This window comes from Xenopus laevis, chromosome 3S (genome assembly GCF_017654675.1).
Source record: "Xenopus laevis strain J_2021 chromosome 3S, Xenopus_laevis_v10.1, whole genome shotgun sequence".
Taxonomy (NCBI): domain Eukaryota; kingdom Metazoa; phylum Chordata; class Amphibia; order Anura; family Pipidae; genus Xenopus; species Xenopus laevis.
In genome coordinates this window covers 95,806,431-95,833,611 of record NC_054376.1, presented here as the reverse complement: position 1 = coordinate 95,833,611, position 27,181 = coordinate 95,806,431, and the positions used below count along the sequence as shown (strand labels likewise).

The following is a 27,181-nucleotide window of genomic DNA, read 5'->3' as shown; positions in this document are numbered from 1 at the left end:
TGTGTGTTTTAAAATTATGTGTAAACTTTTAAAAAAAAAGTCTTGAGTGCTCTTCTATGTAATTTGCATTGATTTATTTTTGTTTTCAAGATAACCTGTGTTATTCAGATTTAATGAGCTTTGTGACAACAGTGGCACTTAATGGTTTGTCAGAAGAAAACAGAGAACTATTCTGATGTAACTTTCCTCAGGAAAGATATCAGAAGAGTTTTCTATACAAATGAATAATTTACATTTTTGGGAAAATAAATAATACAGAGAACATTTTTATTGTAGAATTTCTTTTTTTTTTTAGTAAAAAACAATGATCACAGGTCTAAATAACATTGGATTGCATTTTGTAGATTCTAAAGTGTCCAGAGTTTGGTTTAGAGCTATACAACAATGTAAATGACTGTTAAAATATTAAACAGTCAGTGTACAAATCCTTTCTATATGACAGAGAATTAAAACAAGAAAAACAAAATAACTGTGGAAGAAGCAACACCTAAAATACTCCTTGCTAAAAAGGGATAAAATGTGGGCGCATTTAGGCCATTTTAGTTACCTGAATAGGAATTGTCTCTTTATCTCACCCATTGCCCTTACTCTGTACTTAGAGTTACATTTACGTCCATGCCTATTTGTTGCTGCTATTAAGGTAAAATGAAAACTTAAATATGTGTCTTTTATTTAAGTTATTTCTGCACACCAGAAAATGGGCCCTACCTATATAGACCCACCGACATTTGACCTGCAGCACAGTTACTTGGAGTATTCTCCCTGTACACCACTTATCTTCATCTTATGCCCTGGAGACAATCCCTTGGAATTGTTAATTAAATTCTCAGAAGAACAAGGTTTGCATTAAACCTTGACCCATGTTGCTTTATGTACTGCATTCACACCCATATTTGGGGACCCAGCTGCTTTGACTGAACCAGACTTCTCCAACCAGTGCAGTGTTTTATTTATGAGATGGTAGAGGTCTGTTGCATTCATTGAAAATATTTTTCATAGTTAGAAAAGCTATAAATATATCAAATATATATAAATATATGATTCACATAGTATGCACTAAAACACAGCACATCATTGAATTAGTATGTTTTCTTTTGACCAACGATCATAAGTCTATTGATACTAATATATGTTTTCATATGCCAAGGGATCCTGCAGTATTTCCCAGAGAAGTGACTTCATGCATACACAACATATGTGAATCAATGTGGCCTGCGCACTTTCTTTTCTAATACATTACCATTCATATCTCCATCTAATTTTGGATCTGAAGCCTTTATTTTTCTTTAAATATAAAAAGCTATATATCGAGTATATAAGCTGATACGTACAATGTATCCTTGGATTATCCCTTGAAGTAAAAGTATTTTTGGGAAACAACTTTTTTCAATATACATTCAGTATTCTACTGAGACACCAGCGCTGTACAGAAACAGTTTTTCACAAATGGCCAGGGAAACTGTTAAGACTGCACTTTTTTCAAGTGGCTGGCTTCGTATACACATTTCTAGTTATAGTTATTGGATCAGATAAGAGATAGGGATGAAATGTCAGGCTGAGACAGCTGAAATGTGTTTCAAAGCACAAAACATATTTGTTAATGTCATATAGGATCTTAAGAGAACTTTTTGTGCCTTAATGTTAAAAAAGCTACTTTATTGAGAATTTAGCAATAAAAAATAAACAAAATTTTAGCAACAGTAATGTACAGTTCAAGTAATGTTTCACTTGTACCCTGTACATGAGGAGGTGCTTTACTTTATTGTGCAATCATTTCTTATAGCTAAGCACATTTGTTATCCTTTTATTTACAGAAATGGTGTGAATCTACCGACAATTTCTCTTGGTCAGGGTCAAGGTCCTATTGCTAGGAGGATGATTGAAAAAGTAAGGGTACATGCTGACTGAGGTTATCATCATTTAATGTGAAAAGAATTTATGCAATATTGAATACAGGAGAATGCATCATTTGGCAATGACATAAGCAAGCGAGCCACTTTTCTGTATGTTCGATATGTTATTTATATACACTATATTGTCAAAAGTATCCGACACCTATCTGTTCAATATCTCATTCTAAAGAGTTAGAAGATGCACAGTTGTACGTATTACATCAGACTAACATGCAAAAGTGACTACACTTCTGAGTAACGACAACACATATGAAGCAAGAAAAAGGGACCCAACCAACAGCTACAAGGAAAAATGCCATATATCATCACCTCTACCCTGGGGAAACCCCTCCATGTATATGTGGACTCCCTAAGATACACAAGGAAGGGGCCCCTCTCAGACCTATTGTCAGCAGCATTAAATCTGTGACCTACAACGTGGCAAAATACCTAGTCAACATCCGAGCCCCATTGGTTGGAAATACAGAGCATCACATACAGAACTCCCAGGATTTTACTGACAAAATCCAAGGGTTAGTACTGGGCACAGAAGAAACCATGGTATCATATGATGTTACTTCTCTCTTTACGTGCATTCCCATCACAGAGACAGCTAAAACAGTGAGAAAACGGTTAAAAGACAACGCCCTTGACAATAGAATGAAGATTAACCCAGGGCAAGTATGTTCCTTACTGGACCTATGCCTAAGTACCACATATTTCAAGTACAAGGATAAGTTCTACAGGCAGAAGCATGGCTGTGCCATGGTTTCCCCCATTGTGGCAAACCTGTACATGGAGGAAGTGGAAAGAAAGGCCCTGGATAGCTTTAAAGGAATCACTCCCAGTCATTGGTTCCATTATGTGGATGATACATGTGTTAAAATACACACAGGAAGTACAGACTTTCACTAAACACATCAACACAGTGGACCACAACATCAAGTTTAAACAAGAAGATGTGCAAGGTGACACACTGGCTTTTTTGGACTGTTTGGTAAGAGTCAGAGAGGGTGGAAAGCTGGAAATAGAGGTCTACAGGAAACCTACCCACACAGACCAGTACCTGTTGTTTGACTCCCACCATCCACTAGATCACAAACTGTGGATCATCAAAACTCTACATCACAGAGCAGACACGATCCCCACCAGCACAGTTCAAAGAGATGAAACATCTCAGGGGGGCACTGAAGACATATGGGTATCCAGATTGGGCGTTTGTGAAAACCAGCGGAAAAAGGAGCAATAACACCAAGAGTACCGGTTAAGGTGGAAAACAGGACAGGAGAAGGAACTTGGTCCTCCCATATGTAGCTGCAGTGTTGGAAAAACTTAGAAGGATTTTTAATAAACACCACATCCCTATCTGCTTTAAACCCAGCTACACACTGAGGCAGCAATTAGTACACCCAAAATACCCCATCCCAAAGAACTGAAGAGTAACATTGTGTATGCAGTGCAGTGAGGAATGCTCTGATATATGGGGTGGAAACCAAACAACAGTTATACCAACGTATGGCGCAGCACAGAGGAGCCAGCTCCTCTAGTCAAAACTCCTCTAGCCGTGTACCTACATCTAAAAGTAAAAGGACACTCGTTTGAAGACTGCCAAGTCCAGATTCTAGACCGGGAGACCGACTGGTCTAAAAAAGGTGTTAAATAAATCATATATGTAAAAAATTAAAAACCAAGTCTGAATAGAGGTGGGGGTGCGACATCTATTTTCTGCCACATACAATGCTGTTTTGGCACCTCTTCCTGGAAGGTTTAATAACACATCAAAGCTGCAATCTTGCCTAATACAATCAACACCTAATTTAATGACATCATTGTGGATTATGATAAACAGATTATGCTGATTGGAGCCACATTCCAGAGGATATAAATATTCTTGAAGGAAGATTTACAAGTTATTCTGAATTGAGAAAGTCAGTGGGATGACTGGTAAAACGTCTTCAAGGAAAAAACACAGCAAGTCTAGTTGATTTGACTTATTTCTATAGATAAAACCCACAATTGTTACTTTTGGTGCTCACCCTAAAACATTGTGTGCTTCTGATTCTTTAGATGCAGGTGTGTTGTGGCAATTGACACAGGTCACTGTGGGAACCATGGAGCTACCATCACCATTGGAGGTGGCACTATCTCCAGGGTTCACATGTGTTAATAGGCACACTGTATTCTATTCAGAAAATGAGGCAGGATAGACCAAGCAGCACAAAGAGCAACTATAATGAAGTGTCTTTTGATGCAAGTACCATTAATAAGTGGGCTTTTACAGGCAATGACTGCATTTATGGTTGTAAATGACCCTTATAGTATGTGTATATATGGTTATTGCTATTACTCTCCTCTTGTGCATTTATTTTTTTTTTAAGTGTAAAATGAGAATTATATCTTCTTTTCGGCTTATTGTCCTTACAAAGTCTACTTGGCAGTTGAATACATGCTGCTAACGCTCCATCACCACATGCTAGTTCTTCTAGCATTGTATTTTTCTCTGAATAATACTGCTACTTGTTAACTCCCTTTTTCTCTCTCTCTCTCTGCAAGTGTCTATCATACATCCAATTTAGTAGTGTCTCCTAATTTTCTGTTTCTTATAAATATTTTACAAAGAATTTTCCCCAAAAGGCCAACTATCCATTATTTCTTCCTGATGACACTCATTTATTAGCCATTAAAATGCAAATACATCTATGATTTTTAAATCAGGAAAATTAACTTTAACACTTGGATAATTGATTAAAGGTCACAGAGACCGTATAACTTAATTTCCTAGATAATAATTGTGTTTTAGGGTTTTTTTTTTCATATTGTTTTGGATTCAATCTTAATTTCATATGTTGACAGGTGAATAATTGTACTTTTTATTTTTTCCTCCTCAAATATAACATCTTTTCAGGCAGCAGAAGATGGCACATGGGTGATTCTACAGAACTGCCATCTTGCCACTAACTGTCTTGCAGATCTAGAGCAGATCTGTGAAGAGGTTATTACAGATTCTGAAAAGACAAAACCTACTTTTGGTTATGGCTAACCAGCTATCCATCACACAACTTTCCTGTATGAGTGTTGCAGAGTGGAATAAAAATGACCAATAAACCCCCAAAGGAGTTAAGGGCAAACCTGAAGTCTTACCTCAGTGATCCAATTTAAAATCCTGTTTTTTTTAAAGGTTGCAATAAACTAGATGTAGGATCTTTATTGCATTGCATTTGCTTAATTGCAATGTTTATTAAATCTAGCAATAATGTCAAAATATATCTTGTATTGCAATGTATACAGTATAATATATAGCTTTTTGTTTTTCAGATTAGATGGATAGATGATAGATAGATAGATAGATAGATAGATAGATAGATAGATAGATAGATAGATAGATAGATAGATCAATAGATAGATAAAATTAAATTAAAGCTCTGGAAGAACACTAAGCAGAAAGGAAAACACAAATTTGTAGCAAATAGGTATGGGGATTAGAGTCTGATGCAGAGATATAATGTATTCATAAACATTATTTTCCATGGTACAGTAGAATTTGTTGGAACAAAACAAATTATATCACAGAGTATCAAAGTAAAATGAATGGTGAAGGGATATATCTCCTAAGAGCTTTCAGTGTAGAAGCAAAATAAGTAATAATTAATTCAATGCAAGTGTGGTTTTACTTAAAGTGATACTGTCATGGGAAAACATGTTTTTTTAAAAACACATCAGTTTATAGTGCTGCTCCAGCAGACTTTTGCACTGAAATAAGTTTTTTTCAAATGAGCAAACAAATTTTTTAATATTGCACTGCAAGTTGGAGTGATAGCACTCATTTTCTGCCGCCTGCTCTGACCTTTTGCCTGTTTCATGAATTTTGTACTGCCTGTACTGAATAGGAACTGGTTTTGTTTGGCTCCTTCACACAACAATTTCCTGTATTCTGATTTGTTTTTTATGTGCTAGTAGCACACTAGAGGGCAAATTCACTAACCTCCGAAAATTCGCCAGCGACGGCTTCGCTCACATCGCAACACGACACTGCTAAATCACTAAAATCCGAAGTTGCGTCCAGGGCGACGAATGCTGGCGAAGTAGCGCTAGCGTTACTGCGGCAAGCGAAGTTGCACTAGCGTTGCCTAATTTGCATACGGTGGGAAGTTAAAGTTGAATGGACGTATATGTTGCAGCAAATACATTACAATACACAAGCCCGGGAAACCATAATAAAATAAAATAGGGTTGTTATATTTATACACATGAGCTCAGTGTATAGTTTTTGTGCCATATGTTAGGAAATGTAGGGGGAAAGCTGGGTACCCCAGAAAAAAATTCCGATCTTTTGAAGCCTATCACCCTGAAAAATGAAAAGTCGCCAGCGTTTTTTGGGACTTTTTTTTGGGGAAGTCCTATCTACTCTATTGCACTTTGCGTGGTCTGAGGTGGTGAAGGCAAGTCTGGCGCAAGAGATAACGCTCAGTAAAATCCGCATCTTAGTGAATTTGCGTTGTTGCGTCCCTTCACCAGAGCGCAACTTCGCCAGGCATAAGGGAGCGAATTACTGTTAGAGTCTATCTCCTTCGCTAGCGAAGTTATGCCTGCGCCCGTAAATTGGCGAAGTAACGAAATAATGTCATGCTGGCGAATTTTTGCGAACTTTAGTAACGTCGCCCTTTAGTAAATCTGCCCCTAGGTTCCTTTTTTTTTTAGTTTTTATTATTAAATATTTTGTTTAAACATGCAGTTTCATCAGCTTCCACCGACTTGTTCAGTAAGGGCCTCTAAGAATCCCTAGTTTGGAGAAAGGAACTAAAGATTTATTTCCTTTATATGGAACCTATCATGCAAAAATTATTTCCTTCACTGGAGGTGCATACTAATAGAGCCTACTCTCCAATTAGGGGAAATAGTATTTTGCCAAGAACCACCATCCTTGTAAGAGTTATGCCATCCACACTGGGAGGGAGCATCTGGAGCAGGTGGACATGTTGATGATCAGTTGATGCATCTCACAAGGAGACCTGGAGACATTTGCTTGATGCTACTTTAAAAAATGTCAACTGTGATATCTAATCACCAGAGGAAATTAATTAAGACATTTTTGTTCTAGTTCATCTTTAGATTTTTCATCAACACTGCAGTAACATATTGTTTTAATGCTTGACATATTTATTATTTATGTATATGGTTTTATTATTTTATTATATTGGCAAATAAATTATTTTGCAAATTCTACCCACTTAGGCTCATTGTTCAGATTGCCACACTGGCTATCTTTCACTTTTTATAATTATTCATTTGAGGCTCTTCTAAAATGCTATTTTCTGGAAGTTTCTTTAAAAGGGTTTTCAACTGAAATTAATTTTTCTTTATTATACTATGTAAGTGTTCTTTTTCAGATGACATGAGCTTTAAGCTAGAATCTTATTTCTTTTTTCATGAAAGATGATTTTTTTTTTAGCATTGAAAGCTAGAGTTTAAAATAGTCCTCTAGGCATCATTTTTACATTTTGGTTATTTTCCAAAGTAATCTTATAAAATTATATTTTAGATTCAGATGTAACCACCTTATCGAGCTTCTTTAAATAATTACATATGTTTTATGTCTATCAGTTTCATTCCATTTCATTTAGAGTCTCCTCTTCATTAAAAATATATTTTATCATACTTAAATATTAATGCATTGACTCTAAGCCAAGAATCAGAGCTGATCTAACTGGCCATGAAAAAACTTAATTGTTGAATGTTTGGGATGTGCATGTATGGGATTAGCGCTTCATGATCAAAATCAAGGATTTCCCAATTGCACATTGCACATGTAGGGTAGATGTGAATATAATACTGAATTTGTTGCTGACCTCATTAGCTGGCTGAAATTATGGTGAGCTTACTGTATGTTACAAAGTTAGTGGTTAACTTTGTTTGTTATTCTAAATATGTTGCAACAGGCCTGGGTTTTTTACAACTGGGCCATCAATTATATCTGGGTAGGTCCCAGATATATGAAGTTTTCTTCATTAACAGGCTTTTAATGATGCTGTTTTGAGTCTGCTTTGTTATATAGTTGAGCTATTTATTTGGTTTTGATTACATGTTTGGGGTTTAGGTGTTTGTGGGCCACATGACAGAACAGTTAGGCTGGTAGGCAATACGTGTAATTTACAACCGCAACCACAGTTTTCTTGCGCTACAGTCCAAACATGCTCCTTGCATTTGCATGTTTTGGTGCTAAGTGCCATGGTAGCACAATTGCAGGCATTTTGTGTGAAAGTACAGTTGTGTATATTCTGGCACATTGTTATGACACACTTCAAAAAGTGACTCTGGTCTGTTCACATTTTGAAATAGGCTGGAATTAATGTACAATTAGGATTATCATTAAATAAAATAAACCAAATAAAATGAAGTAACATATCACTTGGCATACACCATCAGTTTACCATTGTGTATAATCTCAGTGGTCTACCTTCCATGACCATCACCTGTACAAGATAATCCAAAACGAATGTGATTGTTTGTGGTCAGATCCATATTTAATTTTTATAGTGTACATTTTAAAAGCAAGGACATTTAAAACATATATAAACTTACAGATGGGTTTGTTCCAATTAAAAATAATGGACGTTGACAAAGATTGAGCCCCAGCTGTTCATTTACAGCATATAATTGACCTAGAAATAAACAAACTAATATAGATGTTACATGTAAAAAAAGAATCCATTTTCAAAGTTTAAATGCTAGTTCTTGGAACAGGGATATTCTCCTTTCCTGTATTCTGCATCTCTTGACATGCACGTCAACTGAAATGCAGTTCCATCTCTCAGCTTTTTTCATCTCTGAGTTTATTTTGTTGTATGTCTTCCACAGTGTAACCTTGTCGTGCTTGAAAGATAACTGAACTTTTGCAGAGATATCCTACTCTGTGTAATGACTTGTTCAATATGTCACACTTCTAGTTTCATAAATGTGCAACACAACATAGGCAACTTTTCATTTGTCACTCAAACAAGTCTAGAAAATGTACATATTTGTGGCAGATATTAATAGAATTGCTAGTTATTGGTAGAACTGTTCTAAAGATATACTTGTACTGGTACTTATACTTGTAACTATTAGACATACTTGTAACTATTATAACAATACCATCATGCTACTTATATTTTTGCATAGAAATCAATATTATATTTTGGCCGCTATCCCCAGAGAGGTAATTGTAGCAAATGTATTGTGTTTACCAGAGGCTGAAAGATATCTGTGAAGTTTGGCACAGCGGGTCCCAGTCAATGTCAGACTGACATATTTTAAGATTGTCCATTATATACTTTAGACCAGTGGCTCGTGAGCAACATGTTGTTCACCAACCCCTTGTATGTTGCTCTCAGTGGCCTCAAAGCAGGTGCTTATTTTTGAATTCCTGGCTTGGAGGCAAGTTTTGGTTTTTTAAAAAGCAGGTGTACTGCCAAACAGCTCCTCCTGTAGGCTGCCAGTCCACATAAGGGCTACCAAATAGTAAATCACAGCCATTATTTGGAATCCCCAAGGACTTTTTTCATGCTTGTGTTCCTCCCCAATACTTTTTCAATAGAATATGGCTCACAGGTAAAAAAGGTTGGGGACCCCTGCTTTAGACCATTATAACATTAGGCCATTCATGTCCACCATTGTAATGGCCCCTAGACTGAAAACTGAATTTTTTTTTTTAGAAAACATCATTTAATACATCTTTTTATTCTAGTTGTACCTAAGCCTTATCAATGATGTAGCTTAAATGTATTTGTATGTGTTTACTGTACCAGTATAAAAAATAGTAATGAGCGAATCTGTCCCATTCCGCTTTGCTGGAAAATTAGTGAAACTGCAAAGAACGAAATTTGTGAAACACATTTTTTTTTTTACGTGCGACAAAGTTTTATACATGTGTAGGGATGTGTAAAATAGCCACCCCTAGTGTTTTGTGCAGGCAGTCCTTCAATGTTATAGACACATCACTGGGTCCTAAAATACAGTTGGGAGGGGTACTGTTGACTCTTGCTATTTTCCACAGTGACCAGCAGAGGCACTGTGCTAGAGTATAAAAGGCTCTGAAGCCAGATTATCAGTGTCCATCTTGTGCTGGTTCTAGCCTGTGCAGGAGGCAGAGCTCGAGTTGGAACCTAGACAGGTCAGGTCTAGTAAGAATAGGCTACTCACACTTATAGATCACTCTAGGAGTGATAGTCAGTCAGATTATTTAGCTGAGCAGTCTGAGGCTCCTACGAGGATTGTAGTGGGATTAAGATCCCAGGGTACTCATTGCCCAGAAGTAGGGACTAAGTGTACAGACCTAGGGTAGATAGTTCCCCTCAGGTTCCACTTAGGGAAAAGGCTGAAAGCTGGGTGTACCTCCTCAAAGCTGCATTTATTGTTCCTATCTCTGAGGAGAATCATACTGACCAAAGGTGTTGTGAGTACTGCCTATTCAATGTATTGTTTGAACCTGCAATGTTCTGATCTATGTACACTCCACTGAGGATTGTATACTGTGCTCAATAAATCTGTTATTTGGTTAAGTTATAAGAACCACTGGCGCCCAATTCTGTGCACCCTGATTACAGTTACAGTTGCACTACACCCTGCTTCCACCTCGATGCGAAGGCTCACTCCCTAAGATTTAAGGTCTCATCCGGAGCATATGTACTAGGAGTGAAGCCCGTAGTAGAGTTAGGTGCACTCAATTTACTATAGCGCTACATTTTGGCGCCCAGTACGTGGGGCTCGAGAAGGGTTAAACTGTAACACCGCACTGCAGCCCGTGACAGGCGCTGCAGGTGCGGACTCAATAGGAAAAAGGCCAGGAAAGAGAACGGAGACTTCTGTGGTTCTTCTCTCCCGCTCAAATATTCTGGAGGAGTCACAGTATAGTATTTGGCCATAGTGAAAATGCCTACTATACTGCCCAAAGAAATGAAGGGTCATTTCCCCTCAGTTATCCCAGGCTTGATAACTTCTGACGCAGTGTATGCCTGGGCTATTAAGGAAGGTGTAAACCCTCAGCGAGCGGTGGTGATAGATGGAGTTCACCCACTCGCTCCTGTGTATTTAGCTGCATGGCCTTTTAGTATGTTCCCAAGATTTATGGGGTACCGATTCATAGCCCGTGCTCCTTCAGAGATTCAGGAAACTGTGCGGCTATTGTGGCAAGTAGAAAATGAGCTCCCTGATGATGGTGAGGGGCCCTCTATGATTTTCCCTCATGGATTGCCTGATGGTTGTCCCTGTGTTTATGCAAGCCTGCCAGCACAGTTCCACAAAAAGGAGAAAACGGTGATAACCCCCTCTGCTGTGTATCTGTGGGCTCTCTTAGAGAAAGTGGAGCCGTGTCAGGCCGTTGTGGTTGACGGCATACTCGAGTGTTGCCCTCCAGATAGTGTGCATCACGCTCTTATGGATAACCCGTTATTCGACGGGCTTGAATATGTCACTCAGGGGCCCTCCATGGAAAAAGGAAAGGTCAGGTTCTTATACTGGGTCCCTGATGAGCCTTACCAGGAAACTTGGCCCTCCAGAGTGTATCCCATAGGCGCCCCTGCAGAAGGTTGCCCGTATGTTTATCAGGACTATTTTACACCGCAGAACCTTAGTGAGGCCCGTGCTGCTGCACTTAGTAACCCGCCTTCTGAAGATGAAGAGAGTGTAAGGGTTACTGAGTCCGTTGACAGAGTAGATTACCCGGAGGAGTCCGGGGTCCCCACTGACGTACTACCGCCTGAGCCAGAGGGCCCGGTAGAATCAAGGGAGAGTACGGGACAAATTGAATCTACTGATAAAGGAGACTGTTCAACTGAGGAGGCTTTTGCTACTGAGCGGCCGTGTGAGCCTGAGAGCCCAGTAGTGCTGTTGCTAGAAGAAAGCCCTCCAATAATTGCAATTTCCCTCGCTCTCGGTGACAAGGGAGATGCGAGTGATGTAGTGGCCTTGCCCCAGGAAGAGTCTGGGCCCAGTGCTAATGTGTCTCCATGTTTGAAAGTGGATTCAACTATTACTTTATTAACGACGGAGTTGTGTGCAGTGAATCTGGACAACTCTCCTGCCATAGAAGTGGCCTGTGTTAATGTGATGCCCGAATGTGCCCCTGCTGAGAGTGATTCACCAGGGGGAGTTTCCGAAGAAGTTACTGCTGTGGAAATTTGTACTGCGTCACATTCCCCCTCAATACCCTGCTCAGTGAGGGTTAAGTTGGGGAGCGCGCGAAAGAGACAAAGGAGGCGTGTCAGGTGCCTCCAGGGTCATGGCGTGGCATCCCAGTGTAGAAGACAGTACCGCAGCCATTTTGTATCTTGCTTCCACCCTGCTGGAGTTAGCGGATGCAAAAAAGCAGATGGCGGAGCCTGTTGCTGAACCGGAGGTTCAAGTGCCTGAAGAAAACCCAGTGCCGTTCGCTCCTACCCGGGTGGAGCCCGAATGGCAGTATGTGTACCAGGGTACCTTTACCCCGAGTGAAAGGGGAATGATGATTCCGGCCTGTGGCGTGTGTGATATGGAAGCGCCCAACGCCTTGGAGGACCCAGATGGCGTGTGTTCGCAATGTGAGACCCACTTATGGATGGGACCATTCAACAGGGCTGATCAACCTCCATTGGTGGAGAAGACACGGGACAAGGTGAGTGGCAAAACTATTCTTGTCTACGAAGAGATAGAGAAGGCCCCGGGGGTGTCAGCGGCTGCGACCCCCACACCAGAACCTGTCCCAGAGAAGTTCCCAGAACCCGCGCTAGGGTCGGCCTTTGTACCCGCACCAGAGGGTGTAGTGGATTGAGTCTTCACTCAATTCCGAGTGTGCCTCCCCAACCGAAGTGGTTCCGCTTGAGGGAGATGTGCCCGTGACTGCGGCTGCGGTCAGTGAAACAATCTCGTCCGGCTGGACGGCAGATGTGTGCTCCACTACCCCTTCGTTGAAGCCTGAGGGCTTGTGTGATGTTTTGGCGGCCGTGATGCCTACACCTTTGGTTGTATCTACAGCAGTGTCGGATGCACCAGGGGGAGAAGTGTGTACCCCTTCTGCTATAGGGGCCCCCGTTTGTTGTGTTCCTGCTACTGAACCGCTACCAGAGGACTGTCTGGAAAGGGCGTGGCACGCGCCTGAAGTTGATGTGGCCTGCAGGCCTGATGCTGTTCTTATATCCTCGGAGGAGGAGTACTTTCAGCATGTTTTGAATTCTGGAACCGAGAACCCGCTGGTTGAATCTCAAGTTTCCAAAACTCCTATGGTTGTTCCAGGAGCTGCCGCTCCTCATGTGAGGTCTAATTCTTCTGAGTCAAAGTCTTCATCCCGCAAAGTGTTGCTCAGTGATTCGGAGCCTTGTGGGGATTTGACTGTCACCATTTATACAGCCCTTGCTGTTCCTACTCCAATTCCAGTCATAGGCCATGACGTGGACTGGAGGAAGTTTTCCTTTAACCGATTGGGGCTGATTGCTCCCATAGCTCCCTCCATTCGAGACCCTCCAATATTGGAGGATGATGAGGATCTGCTGGATAAGTTGATGTCCTCCAGTGTGAACAGTGCTGATGAATCCATACTGGAAGTTCCTGCACAGATTCGGTGCCAGAGTAAAAGGTCTGTGGTGAGTGGTGGTGCCTCAAACTCCTAGTGAGCCAGGAGAGAGCACTCAAGTGGCTGAATTGTATCACTACGAGTGGGGAAAGATATCCCTAGAAAGGGAAAAGAACCTGCTTGCTGCTCTTCCCAAGCTTAAGGATGACAATCCCTTAGGACCAGCTCCAGGATGGGAAGAATATGAGGAGGCTCCAGAAGCTGAGCATGGCCCAGGTCCTCCTACAGAAGTGCCTTGTAGCTTCATTGCTCCTCCCATTATAGGACCCGAGGAGGAAAAAGATTTTTGGGTGCTGCCAGGCCGGGCAGACCCGAATGTGTTTACTTCTGTCTCCAGAGTGCAGAGAGTAATCAACTTCCATGTCCATAGAAAGTGGGGTTACTTTATGCCCTATGCTCCTCTGTGGGTGTACGAGAAGGTGGCTGCCTCCTATGAAAAATGGCTGATCGACGAGATCCTAAGAAAAGAAAAGATGCACCACAGTTGCCTCACAAACCCTGACAAGGTGAGGCGTGAGCAAGATTGGCAGTACCTGCGCTCTATTGAGAAAGAGTGGTGGTATGGCCGCACCATTCTGCAAAATGCCGTGAAAAGTTGTGGCAAGTACAACCCCACCAAATATTTTAATTTGGAAGTCTATTTGGGAGATGGCCAATGGGTGGACAAACCCCATCCCAAATATTACATTCCCTATGAAGACACCAAGGCCAGGTTTCTTCACATGATTTGAGTCTACTGGTGGGTGGTGGTTTGTTTTCCACTGATGATACTCCATGGCAGTGTCGGACTGGACCGGCGGGAAACCGGGAAAAAACCCGGTGGGCCCCGACCCTCGTGGGCCCCCGCCGGGCCAGAACCCTTTCCAATCGCAAAATAAAATTTCTGGCGATGCGCAGCGCCGCCTGCGCATGCGCGCCAAACGGCGCTGTTGCACATGCGCGCCAAACGGAGCTGTTGCGCATGCGCATCGAAACACGCTGTTGCGCATGCGCGCCGAGCGCCGGTGTTGCTGGCCCGACGCATTTTAGTAGGGGGCGGGGGGCCGGAGGGGGGCCCCTGGACAGCAGTCCCGGTGGGCCCCCGGCCCCCCAGTCCGACCCTGCTCCATGGGAGTTGTTTACAGCTATTGTGAGCTACCTGTTTTCCTGTCCCTCCAAAGTGACTGAACTTTCTTCAGGGAAGGATTTTTCTTCTTTTGCTCCTCTTGGAGTTAGGTCTAAGGACTGTTTTAGTTAACACCTACACGTTTGTAGGTTCATTCCATTTTCCCTTTACCCTCCTAAGTGCATATACAAAAGGACTATGGGTTCAGGTTCTTATATGGACTGGAATGCTAAAGTATTTGAGGAAAAATAGTATGTCTAACTTGTGCCTTTCTTTTCAGAGAGTTATTGACCAAGGGTATCTGGACAGTACTCAAGAGTGGTTATATGATAAGATGAATGCTATGGTTTTGCCACAATGATATGATATGTGACACTAATAAATGCACAGTTAAGTGACAGTAAAAGAAATTGTTTTTCTATGATGCTGTTTCTTTCAGATATGCCATTGTACCTGGGTTACTCAGGAGAGTTATCCCGAAGAGGTTATAAGGTAATGGCTAAGTATCACTTTTTGGTAAAGTGTTTGATATGAATGTACTAAGTCTCCAGTAGTGAGAAGACTTAGACCATTGCTCTATGATAGAGATATATTTCTCAAAATGGTTTCTAGCAAGATGTGCCTTAACTGCTTATATTTTCGTAATGGGCTTCTAGCATGATATGCCTAAACTGCTTTCTTTCAGGTTAACCATGGTTCCTTAGTAGGCCTATGGGGAGGCTACTATGGAAATGTTAATCATACAGTGAATATAATACATGTGTAATGTGCAATGTATTTTGGTGCTTGTTATTTGAGTATGTTCCTTGCCAGGATGTAAGGAATTCACCAGGGGGAGAATGTAGGGATGTGTAAAATAGCCACCCCTAGTGTTTTGTGCAGGCAGTCCCTCCATGTTATGGACACCTAAATGGGTCCTAAAATACAGTTGGGAGGCGTACTGTTAACTCTTGCTATTTTCCACAGTGACCAGCAGAGGCACTGTGCTAGAGTATAAAAGGCTCTGAAGCCAGATTATCAGTGTCCATCTTGTGCTGGTTCTAGCCTGTGCAGGAGGCAGAGCTCGAGTTGGAACCTAGACAGGTCAGGTCTAGTAAGAATAGGCTACTCACACTTATAGATCACTCTAGGAGTGATAGTCAGTCAGATTATTTATCTGAGCAGTCTGAGGCTCCTACGAGGATTGTAGTGGGATTAAGATCCCAGGGTACTCATTGCCCAGAAGTAGGGACTAAGTGTACAGACCTAGGGTAGATAGATTCCCCTCAGGTTCCACTTAGGGAAAAGGCTGAAAGCTGGGTGTACCTTCTCAAAGCTGCATGTATTGTTCCTATCTCTGAGGAGAATCATACTGACCAAAGGTGTGTGAGTACTGCCTATTCAATGTATTGTATGAACCTGCAATGTTCTGATCTATGTACACTCCACTGAGGATTGTATACTGTGCTCAATAAATCTGTTATTTGGTTAAGTTATAAGAACCACTGGCGCCCAATTCTTTGCACCCTGATTACAGTTACAGTTGCACTACACCCTGCTTCCACCTCGATGCGAAGGCTCACTCCCTAAGATTTAAGGTCTCATCCGGAGCATATGTACTAGGAGTGAAGCCCATAGTAGAGTTAGGTGCACTCAATTTACTATAGCGCTACACATGCAACAATTTTTTCTTACTCCAAATGCAGTAAAGTTAATGGGCATTTTTCTTGTGATGACTTTTTTGCCCAAATACATTCCTCTCTAAGGAACAAATATGGAAACACCATGTTACCAAGCACATAGGCTCTCTTACCTTACAGTCATTAAGTGAACTCACTTAGTAAATTAGTCACAGTTACTTAAGGAAAGAAACAACCAAAGTAGGCAATCTGAAACTGGAGAGGTGTCCCTCTTAGTATTCCATGGATTCTCACCTTAAACACTAACTTGGGTATTGTAGGTTGTAGACTTTTCCATTATTGCATGATTGATAGTCTGCAAGCAGTTAGGATTTGTTTAAAAGCCTTTGCACAGTTTATAAATTAGTCCCAGATTTTGTAGTCACATTAAGCCCCCAGTCTACCTTGGAGCCTAACAGTGAAAATCCTTTGAAAATTTTTATTTTGAATTAACAAACTGTACCATAATTTTAGGGACTCTAAAAACATAATCCCAAATGCATGATATTTGTAGTTTTAAAACAGTTGATTACTAGTGAATAGTGTCATCCTTCTTTCTTGTCTTTCTAGTTTCTCTTCCGTCTTATCTGGACATTATTATTTTTATACTTCTGCTGTTTTAATATCTGTGTATTAATAAATGAGCAGATCATAATTTAAAAACTGGTAAAATTTTATTTTTCATAGGCTATTTAATATAACTTTTTATTGACATTTTTCTCTTTTTTATAATGTAGTAAAATACAATTGTTTCAAATTGTAATTGTTAACATAGAGAAGTCGAATAAATAACCATTGAGGAAAGTATTTCACTCTCTGGTGACTTAATAACCTCAATTTGAGATATCAATAAAATTTAGCAGAATATCACAGTATTCTTGCCAATGGAAAATTAAATGGTTAACTCATTAGATCATTGATTTACCTCTACACATTTATATCAATAAATGTGGTTTAATTTGACAAGAGGGAATCTTGTCATTGTCAAATGACCACATCCAATTCTCCCCGCAGCTGAACAAAACAAGAAGAACTGCATTAGAAGAATTAAGGTTTGGAAATGGGAATGACTGGAGGAGATTACATTATGTCCAGAGATGGACAAGATAACCTACACATTTAGGGAGGTGTCTATCTAGATTTAGCCAAAGAGGTGCAAACTAATGGATTGATTTATTGGACAAATGAAATCCATTTTAAAGAACTGCTTTTGAATCAAGGGTTCTGCTGCACTGACATTTTTAGAATGTTGCTTATTAGACATGTCATGTGGAAATTGAGACAGCTTTTATTAAACAACAAGAATTCTTTGATTGCAGTGTCCTTATAACAAGAGGCTTTCATTTGCAAAATACCAGGCATCTCATATATTTTATAATGACATTTACAGTAGTTTAGTCAAATTTCTAAGGCTTGAGCAGAAATGTTATTCAAACAACAAATGTAAAAATATTGTAATAATAATAATTGCAGACTGAAATGTGTATAAATTTATTTAAATAAAGGTAAATATTACTTACATAGTTGGCTTAGCACCATTAAGCCTGAAACATGGTGAGTGGTGTTTCTTTGCAACTAGGTGTACTAGGTTAAGGTGGTTATAATGCATTCTTAAAGTACTACTACAAGATTCAGTTTATTTGAGAAAGCTTATGCATGCATATTCTAAACAGGGCAGACTACAGCAAATCTAACATGGAGGATAAAATAAGGATATAAATATCTGTGATTAGATTTGATAACTCACCACTTTTTGCTTGCTATTTTGTGCAGGCTTACTATTTAACAAAATATACATGGATGGGATTTGGCACTCTGCCTTCAAAAGTTGCTCAAGCTGAAATTAGCCCAAACTGTCTCCTATGCTAAGTCATGTTGCTTCTGAAATCAGTTCTATGGCATCTCCATCCTGCGTGCCTTTTGTAAATAGGGTCTTACCAGCCAAGATCACTAATGACTTACTTTTATGCTATTATGCTGTGAACCTTTTGTACTTCAAAATTACTTTCTAGTGAACAAGTATTTATTAAGGTTGGGGACAAGGTTTGAAGTGTTAAATACATGTGCAAAGGACAACTTGCTCTTGGACAGTCTATACAGGCATCCACATGCACAACCTTACTTGTGTGCCATTAACAGGCCTTCCTTGCATTGCTGAACTGCTCTGCTGTTTTATGGCAAGTTGCAAATGTTGCACCTATCAACAAACTAAAACTTGCACCTACCAATAGTAACTGATCAACAACAACTGCATAGTAACACTAGAGAGGTACATTTCCTGAAGAAAATGTGAGTGGTGCTTGCCGTGGCAAAACTCAGGCCCAAATCTGATTGGCTGTTGTTGCCCCGCCCCTTTTTTTCCTAATTGTGAACCACAGTCACTCAGTGACTAACATACCAAAGTTTGGGAATGCTGTCATTTAATGTGTAAAAATGGCAGCATTTCTATTTTTTTCTATTGAAAATCAATGAATGAAATTTGATTGGTTGTTGGTGGCTCCGCCCACTTTTTCTAAACTTGAAGTGGAAACCCCCAGCGACCACATTTGTGATATTCAAGGTCCCTGACATCAATACTGAGAGAATGGCAGCCTTCTTAATTTTTTCCATTAAAACCAATCAAAGAAATCTGATTGGTTGGTTTTGGCTCCACCCACTTTTCTTAATTTTAATCCCAGTCCCCCAGTGACCAACTGTGCCAACTTTGAGGAGGCTGCCATTAACCGTCTAAGAGCGGCAGCAGTTTAAAATTTTCCTATTTAATTGAATGGCTGAAATTTGATTGGCTGTTATAGACTCCACCCACTTTTTGTAAATTTTGGCTGCAGTCACCCAGTGACCCACGGTGCCAAGTTTGGGAGCTCTGGCTTTATTACTGTGAGAATTACAGCTGTTTACATTTTCTCATTGAAGTCAATAGGGAAAATCTGATTGGTTGTTTGCGGCTCCGCTCACTTTTTTGGGTCCCCAAAATAGGACAGAAAAGTCACAACACCCCATTCCCGAATAAGCTGAACGGTTTGACACCTCATTCATGGGTCTGCGACAAACTAATTATTCGATAAATTCCCCATTATAAGTCAATGGGGCAAATTTGGGGACCTTTCCTGCCCCGGGGGTAAAACTTATACCCTCGTGTGGGGTATCATCTGACACAGGACGCAAACCTCTTCAAATGTGGTAAATTTAACGTTTCTACAAGATTCCCTCTCTGCGCTAGAATCCGTCAAAAGTTGGCCTCAATGTTAATCTATGGGACTTTTCGGGGTGGTTAATTGCCCCCGCAAGGGGCAATTAACCACCCACCCCTCAGAAAAGTCATACCACCCCATTCCCGATTAAGCCGCACGATTTGACACCTCATTCATGGGTCTAGGACAAACGGTGCGGGACTAGTTACGCGCCAAACTTTCATACGGAAGAAGAATAAAAATAAGTTTGCAAGATAACAGTAGTGATGCTTTGCTTCGCAAGCACCACTAAAAAATAAGTTTGCAAGATAACAGTAGTGATGCTTTGCTTCGCAAGCACCACTAATAAGTTTGCAAGATAACAGTAGTGATGCTTTGCTTCGCAAGCACCACTAATAATAAGTTAGGTTGAAAAAAAGACACCCGTCCATCAAGTTCAATCTTTTAAGTCTATATATAACCTGCCTAACTGCTAGTTGATCCAGAGGAAGGCAAAAAACCCATTTGTAGCCTCTCCAATTTTCCTCAGAGGGGAGAAAATTCCTTCATGACTCCAAGATGGCTATGTATATTTGTTGATTTTGCAGTACCTGAAATGACAGACCATATGGGGGTCTTCCTTTTGGGGTCCTATATGCCACGTGCTTGGGTACACCTATACATATTGGATATTAAAATGTTCAGAGGACCCTAGGCTCTCATATTTGGGGTGATTTCTCTTGATATCTAAAAGTATGTAGGAAATACAATGCTGCAGGGTGGAAATTTTGAGGTGATTTTTGGAAACGTCACAAAAATCACCAAATTTAGGAAAGGTTTGCGGCTTGGTACTTTGGAGTACACAGACATGCATACCCAATTTAGATTTGTGGGAATGTGTACTTTGAGAAAATATATGGTTTTCTGGGGTGAACTTACTTTTTTCTACCTTTGCCCCCCCCCAAAACTATGTAAATGTGTTGATTTTGCAGTACCTGAAATGACAGACTATATGGAGTGTCTTCATTTTGGGGCCCCTGTATGCCACGTGTTTAGGTAAACCTATACATAGGGTTTGCGGCTTGGTGCTTTGGAGTAGAAAGACATGCATACCCAATTTGGATTCAGGGGAATATGTACTTTCCGAAAATATATGGTTTTCTGGGGTGAACGTACTTTTTTCTAACTTTGCCCCCCCCCAAACTTTGTAAATGTGTTGATTTTGCAGTATCTGGAATTACAGAACTGATAACTCAAATGAGGTGTCTACATTTTAGGACCCCTATATACCACATGCTTAGGTAAACCTATACATATTGGGCAGCAACCTGTTCGGTGGACCCCAGGCTTTCATATTTGGGGTGTTTTACATTATTACCTAATGATGAGTGGGAGATATGATGCTGTAGAGTGGAAGCTTTGAGATCATTTTTCAAAAAATTTAATTTCTATAAAACATTATAAATTTAGGAAACAATTGCAATTTTGTAGTTAGAAGTACAAAGATATATTAACCCATTTTTGATTCACCAGAATCTGTTCTTTCTAATAATGGGTAGTTTTCTAGGGTAAACCTACTCTTAGTGGAATGTTTGGCCTTGAAATCAGAAGTATGCTGTTGGTGCTTTTGAAATTTGGTAGTGTACTGCTTGTAGTTTTTGAACTATACAAGTGAGAAATCTCCATAAAACTATATATATTTGGTATTGCCGCATTCAGGAGACATAGACCTTTCCAAATCGGCTGTGTTTTTATACATAAAATAAATGATGTTTCTGGTATATGTGATTGTTCTTTGTGAAACATGATTTTTTTTTCATTTTATTAGACACTTAGAAGCCTATATTTTTTTTACAGAAGTAGAATTACACCAACATTCTTGCATATTTTGAAAGTTCAGGTTGTCCTCAAAAAAACAATACATTGTTTTCCTGGGTAAACGAAAAGGCCCTTAATGTGAAAGAGTACAAAATATCTAAAAACTGCTTGGCAGTAGATGTTCGCATCTAGGACAAAACGGCTGTCAGGGAAAGGGTTAAAATATAACTGCGTTACAGACTGTTTGGCTCACACATAGTCATTTTGCCAGAAACAGAGCTAAGAATTCTCACACAGGGAGTGACCTTTCAGCAGCATTAAGATCTCTGAGCACAAGAAAAGAACAGTAGGTTCCCAGAGAAGTTATACTCGATGTGTGAGTTTCCCATTTCATTCTCTAGTCTGTCTGACTGACAGATTTTATTTTGGTAGGAGCAGATTTTAGAGGAGCTCACACATACAAAATATATCTGCATTTGTGTCCATGTCTTTCTGGCCTAAAATGCAAAACCAGGCACTAAAAATGTATTAAGTGTGTATTAAAAATAAAATTGAGTAGACCTAACATGTGCCCTATAAATAAATGAAAAACAGTAAAAACCTAGATCGATGTTTCTATACTGAGTACAATTTTAGGTAACAGAATACATTTGGTGGAACACACTATATATTCACATAAGCTTAAAGGGGACATAAAAGCTCCCTAAATGTTACTGGAATAACTCATTTCTTAAAAGACCAGTAGCATTGTTTGAAGCATGTATCTTTTCATCTAGAACCTTGAAATAAGCCATGTATTGGCAACAAATGTCGTATTTTATATGAGAGAGATATATTTATTACCAAATGTTGTAATGAGCCATGGTTTTGACCCCTGTTTATCTTCAAGTGTAATAACTACATCCATGGTATTCTACAGATTGTATCTTGTATCTACTATGTAACCTGTGCTTTTTCTCCTGATTTAGATTGAATGGCTGCCCACATGGCTGCACAGCAGATTGCTTATATAAACTATAGAGGTGTGTTTGAAGAAGGAACAGTTTTGACCATTGCATGGCAACAGTACGCTGTATTTTACTGTTTTTACGCTACTTTAACAGCCCTCTAGGACCAGTGACCCACTTAATAAAAGAAGATTCTCCAACGAGAACTCTTTCTGCTATATGTACACCCACCTACCTGTTCTTTGTTCATCCGATTATTGCTGGAGCCACCAAACATATTTATTTTTTTTAGATCTGAACCGCTAACAGCAATATATCTGCTCTTCTGATGAAATTTTATATCAGAAAAAAATGTTATGGCTTCTCATTAAGTTGCCTAATTTGGAGAGCGAGGTGGTGCCAATGGGAGAGTTTTATGGAAAGTTTATGTCCCTTTAAAGTAAAAGAATTCAATCTTTTTTTTGGTTCAAGCCCCCTTTTGATGTGCACATTTTTTGTAGTCCTCCCTTTTTCTGTTACAAAGTTTTCCTTAACTATCCTGTAATTCCAAGTTTTATTAAAAGGGGTCAGAGGAAGCCTAGCATGCTATTATTCCCATTAAAACATATTATCAAATACATTATCAAATGGTTATGAAATTATAGCATTATAACAACTTTATTATACAGAATGGATAAACCTTATAGTTTGATCATAGCCTGTACAGGGATAAACCATAAATGTGTATATATATATTAGAACTAAGCAAAATGAAGAAGCAAAATGTAAGTACATGGTAGCCCTTTCCCTGAGCTAGTACAGAATGTATTATTTTCAAATTAGTGTACTATAGCAGTGCCTATTTGCATATGCATTACTTATCTACCATAAACATATACTCCTGTGGATTAGACAATATGCTCAGTAATTTAAATGCTATTTTAGCCACTATGATGCTGTAGTTAATTGACTTTTCTTGGTGTCTATAAATGAACAATCCAAAGTATATAAGTATTGTCATGAATTCATTCTTTGCTTCATTTTCCAGCAGAATGATTATACCGTATATTTTGCCCATCTCCACTCATGGACCCCCGTATCTCTTCTTTTATTGCACTGTGACCCAAGTAGACTACACACACTATATGCATTATATAGTGAATTAAGTACCCCCTCTTGTAAATTATAAGGATATTATAATTATAAGTTAACTCGGAGTTTCATGGCCATATAAAAACACAAAGCCGAAGGACTACTGTTTTTATATAGGTCATGGAACCTTGAGGTAACTTCTAATATCCTCATATTTTGCAACAGGGGGTACTTTATTTAATATATTACACAAGTTTCAGTGAGTCTTGTGAAAGAAATTACATCACTACTCACCGTTTATAACTGATGACATCAGAACTCACCGTATATAAGGATTTCATTTACAAGATATTCATAGCTTTTGTGTATTATAAACTTATACACCTTTATTTACTGATATTTTTCCTAAACACTGAAATGCATTTATCACAGTCATTGGTATATTTTCCATTAAAAATTATTCCGTTGTGTAACAGTTTTTCCTTTAAACATTAGAATTCGTGTAACACGTGCTATTTTTATTGCAGTTTTAACCTATCCTTTAATAAGTGCAGTTTTACTCCCAACCACAGGATTAGTTCTTGTAAGTACAGGTTAAAGGAAAACTATACCCCCAAAATTAATATTTAAGCAACACACACACGGGTACTTAAAAACTGCAAAAAATTCTGAAACCACTGGTCTCGTGTGCCAGTTATTTTCCATTTGTATATACTTGGAATGACAGTTGTTGCTATTGACTTAAAAACAAACACATAACCAAAACAGGACTTGAGGTTTTATGAAACAACAAGAAGGACCACATTTCATGAACAAGGACATCAATATGGTTCATTAAATGAGCTGCCCTAGTGTTTTACCTCTTGTCCGTGCAGTCATACCGTATATTCTATAAATGGCTAGTGATATTCATAAAAAGGACAGTTAAGCAATTACAATGGGCTCTGCAAACCAATAGATGAAGCATGACTAAAAAGGAATGTGAGATCATAATATACACAAGATGGAAAGTCGCAATATGTAGGAAAATTAAAAATAAATGTAAAAAAAAATTCTCCAGCAAAACAAAGGTTTGAGAAGAGCTTTAAACTAACAACATTTTTCTAATTTGTGCCCATAAAATCTGATATGCATAAACAAATAAAATTGTAGACAATAATTGCAATATTAAATATTTTGAGGCATAATCTCTTTTCCCTGGTTGATTGTGTGTGTTAGCATAAAACACAGTAAAATTATGAGGCATGGCACTATAAATGCATAATAATTTAGCTATTGTATGTGAACTGCTTATAAAAAGATAAGTGTGCCAAGAGTCAAGAAAGCTTAGTCAATTATAGTTAATAACCCTTGAACATAGTAAATCTTGGTTGTCACTCTGAACCACTGAAAATGCATGTTACATGACTTTTGACTATTAACGTGAATGTATATCTTTTTTTCTTAAGGCGTGGAGCTGTTATTTGGACTCTTGCCCTTATCCAAGAAAGGCATGCAAATGGATCTCTGGGCTGAAACATCCCCTATAAACAAAATGACTCAGATCTTAAAATCAGTGCTTAAGCAGCTTCAGGTTTAGTAAAGAAATAAGATGTATTACAGTTTGAAGAAGAATCTCATCTACTCAGTGTTTCATTTCTAATCACTTTCATTTTCATAAATTTTCCTATGAACTCATGCTCACAAGCTGGTTTAGGATTCCAAAGTAGGAACCCTAAATAAATTAAAGAGCAGGATTGTCCATTAAGAATCATCCCTATAAGTCATTTTGACATTGGTAGGTATGATTATCCCCATATGTAATAAAAGGCACATGTTAATTCTTCCAGCTACAGGAGCAGAGAATCTGCATTTAGATTTATACAGATTTTTTTACAATCCCATTGGAGGGTTCTCTTGTATTGATTTGCCTGTGGGCCCTGGACAGCTAGAGGAAAGGTTGTTTTTTTTTTTTTAGCAAAGTTGTTTCATAATATACTCCCAGGATACCATGCTTTAAACCTTCATGTTGGGCTTTGTAGTCCAGCAAATTGTTGGGTTAGGCATGGCAATCAACTTAGTATCTATATGTGAAACTATATGCAAGTGTAAGTAGAGTCCAGTGGTTTAATTACATGTAACCCCATTAATTTTAGGTCGGTTGGGAGAACTGGACAGGCTGAGGGGTTGCCGGTACATTGTGGTTGTGGGGAAAATATTACTATGGAGCCAGCTGGGTTACATTTCAATAAAATGCATTATTGGTTCACATTTTAGTATGTCTGTATGGCTACAGCATTAATATGACCTTTTTTAGCTTAACACAGTAATATCAGTGATACAGCTGTATTATTAAAATTGCATTCTTTTTTCTTTAAATAATGTTTAATAAACAGTAGTCTATCTGGTGAACTGTAGGTTGAATTCATTCGTTTTTCATGTACTAGAAGTTGAATTTAGCAAATTTTGTCTGGTGTCTTTATAAGATATTAGAGAGTCTCTTAGAAATTCAGTTTTGGTGTTGAACTGTAGGAGGGTTAAATGCTGTTGTAGAAAAAATACTTATTGTTTTACAGAGTTTTGCAATAAGCAAATTGGTAGAGTCTATGATATGGAATATTAACTGGCTGTGTAGTATAGGTAAATGTGATATATTCAAAAGGAAAAGGGTTGTAGAAAGGTTTAGTTTGAATGTAACTTCTTATAGTTCTGTTATTAAAGGGGAACTCTGGCTTCCAAACCAAAATTTGGCCCACATAACCCAGAAACCCTCAATATACGCATCACAGTTACCTGTATGAATAAATGTCATTTTCTATGCTGAAATCCAGCTGTTTATCAGTACTTCTCTTTCTGCATTATAAGAAATCCTGGCAGGAAAGGAGAGACTAAACACTGATGTTACAAATTGTAACAACTTCTCCACAGCTTACAGACAACATGCAGGAACTACATAACCCACAAAGCATTGCAATGCGATGTTCTGATCCTTATTGAAATCACGTGTGCAGGGAATTGTGGGGTTTGGAGGATGCAGGCTGAGGACAGATGGCTGTTGATACAAAGTAACAGTAGTCAGCCAGCTCAGCAAAGTAGTCAGACAGATCAGCAGGAGGCGAGATTTAGGAAACTGTTCCAAACCATTAAAAATGGATTTATATTGCAAAGTTGCTTAAAATTATGTATACTTTTAAAAAAGGTGTTTGATCAGAATCTGCTTATTATTGGGGCATTTCTGACACATATGAAAAATGGTACTGGTACCAATTGGGAATGAAACCTTGCCAGAACATAAAATCAATATGATCAATAAGACTCAACGGAGGTTGTTATATGAGAGCTTAGGTCTTTCACCTATATAGTCCTTCTTAAAGAGATACTGACACCAGAAATTAAACCATTGTTACATCTATCATAGTATTGGCTTTGTTTGCTACTTATAATATTGCCATAAAGTATTTGCACAAAGCTTTCACATTAACCATCTGACTCCCCATGCTCTTCTATGAGGGGGGCTGTCATATTTGTGCAGCGGAAGTCCGTTAGCATTAGAAACTTTAACAGAAGGCTGAGATGGGACAGTCAGGTTGGCAAAACAGTCAGGTTTAGGAACATTAACTAAAAATTATTTACAAAAACAGATCTCATAGCAAAAAACGATCAACATGACCTATAGGTAACTTTTAGGGGCTGATTCACTAAGCTCGAGTGAAGGATTCGAATGAAAAATACTTCGAATTTCGAAGTATTTTTTGGGTACTTCGACCATCGAATTGGTTAAATTCGTTCGAAGTCGAACGAAATCGAACTAATCGAACGAAAAATCGTTCGACTATTCGACCATTCGATAGTCGAAGTACTTCCCCTTTAAAAAAAACTTCGACCCCCTACTTCGGCAGCTAAAAGCTACCGAAGTCAATGTTAGCCTATGGGGAAGGTCCCCATAGGCTTGCCTGTGAT

General features: G+C 39.0%; 1 pseudogene; it reads left to right on the top strand.

Moving 5' to 3' along the window:
- The window catches only part of LOC108712383, a 613,424-nt pseudogene extending 588,619 nt beyond the window's left edge, over positions 1-24,805 (top strand).
- Positions 24,806-27,181: the final 2,376 nt, after the last annotated feature.